The sequence below is a fragment of the Carlito syrichta genome, unplaced genomic scaffold (assembly GCF_000164805.1).
Source record: "Carlito syrichta isolate Samal-C Ts95f unplaced genomic scaffold, Tarsius_syrichta-2.0.1 Scaffold307091, whole genome shotgun sequence".
Classification (NCBI taxonomy): Eukaryota; Metazoa; Chordata; class Mammalia; order Primates; family Tarsiidae; genus Carlito; species Carlito syrichta.
This window is the reverse complement of record NW_007251187.1, coordinates 45201-47261: the sequence shown is the minus strand read 5'-3', so window position 1 is coordinate 47261 and position 2061 is coordinate 45201. Positions and strand designations below refer to the sequence as shown.

Here is a 2061-nt window from a genome sequence, read left to right as displayed (position 1 = left end):
AAAAAAAAAAAAAAAGCCAGTTGTAGTGGCGCATGTCTGTAGTTCTAGCTACTTGAAAGGTTGAAGCAGAAGGATTGCCTGAACCCAGCAGGTCAAGGCTGCAGTGGCTATGAGCATGTCACTGCACTCCAGCCTGGGTGACAGAGGGAGATTTCAACTCAAAAAAAACCACAAAAAACTGTTAACTAATTGTCCCAGCATCATTCACTGAACTACCACCCCCTTCCCCACAGACTTTTGGTGCTACATTTATTTTTAAAAATCAAATTCATATCTACACACACACACATACACACCAGGTTCTGTTTGGGCTGTCTCTGAGGATTGTAAAAATAAATAAAATGTCAAAGCTGTCTGAACGTGAGTTCTACCGTCTGGCTCTCCTCTGCTACCACCATGAGCTTCACCACTCGTTCCACCACCTACTCTACCAACTACCGGTCCCTGGGTTCCATCCAGCCACCCAGCCTCCAGCCCACCAGCAGTGCGGCCAGCGTCTATGCAGGCACCAGTGACTCAGGCTCCCGGATCTCTGTGTCCCACTCCACCAGTTTCCGGGGCAGCTGGGGGTCCGGGGGCCTGGCCACGGGGATGGCCAGGAGTCTGGGGGGCATCCAGAGCGAGAAAGAGACCATGCAAGAGCTGAACGACTGCCTACCCTCCTACCTGGAGAGAGTGAGGAGCCTGGAGACCAAGAACCAGAGACTGGAGAGCAACATCCAGGAACACCTGGGGAAGAAGGAACCCCAGGTCAGAGACTGGGGGCATTACTTCAAGACCATTGAGGACTGGAGGGCTCTGATCTTTGCAACTTCTGTGGACAATGCCCGCATCGGTCTACAGATTGACATTGCCCCAGTCTTGCTGCTGATAACTTTAGAGTCAAGGATGAGACAGAGCTGGCCATGCGCCAGTTCATGGAGAGCGACATCCATGGGCTCCGCAAGGTCATTGATGACACCAATGTCACCCGGCTGCAGCTGGAGACAGAGATCGAGGCTCTCAGGGAGGAGCTACTCTTCACGAAGAAGAACTATAAGGAGGAAGTAAAAGGACTACAAGTCCAGATTGCCAGCTCTGGGTTGACCATGGAGGTAGATGCCCCCAAATCTCAGGAACTCAGCAAGATCATGGCGGAGTCTGGTCCAGTTTGATGAGCTGGCTCAGAAGAACCGGGAGGAGCTGGACAAGTACTGGTCCCAGCAGATCGAAGAGAGCACCACAGTGGTCACCACGCAGTCCACCGAGATTGGAGCTGCCGAGATGACAGTCACGGAGCTGAAACGTACCGTGCAGTCCTTGGAGACTGACCAAGACTCCATGAGAAACCTGAAGGCCAGCTTGGAGAACAGCCTGAGAGAGGTGGAGGCCTTCTACGCCATGCAGATGGAGCAGCTCAATGGCAACCTGCTGCACCTGGAGTCTGAACTGGCACAGACCCGGACAGAGGGCCAGTGCTAGGCCCAGGAGTACGAGTCCTTGCTGAACTTCAAAGTCAAGCTGGAGGCTGAGATCGCCACCTACTGCCACTTGCTAGAAGATGGAGAGGACTTCAGTCTCAGTGATGGCCTGGACAGCAGCAGCTATATCCAGACCATCCAAAAGACCACCACCTGCAGGATAGTGGATGACAAATTGGTGTCTGAGACCAAGGACACCAAAGTTATGAGGTGTTGAGGTGGTGGGAACAGGGTGCCCTTCGGGGAAGCCGGAAGCCAATAAAAAGTTCAGAGGCCAAAAAATAAAATAAAATGTAAACACTGTTGGAATTTCTTAAAACACTTTAAGCCTTGGGAAAGATGTGACTGAGATCTGAGTCACATATGGCTATAATTTCTGTTTGTTAGATTATAGATTCGCTTGCTTTCTGATATTGGAGTTTTTCTTTTTCTTTTTTTCTTTCTTTCTTTTTTTTTTTTAGTTGGAGTCTCACTGTCACCCAGACTGGAGTGCAGTGACCGCTCCTGGTTACCGCATCCTCAACCTGCTAGGCTCCGGCGATCCTTCCGCCTCAGCCTTCCAAGTAGCTGGAACTTCAGGCGCGCGCTACCACGCCCGGCT

General features: G+C 51.4%; 1 pseudogene; it reads left to right on the top strand.

Annotated features, from left to right (window-relative positions):
- Positions 1-366: 366 nt before the first annotated feature.
- Positions 367-1677, top strand: LOC110596180 (annotated as a pseudogene).
- The last annotated feature ends 384 nt before the right edge of the window (positions 1678-2061 follow it).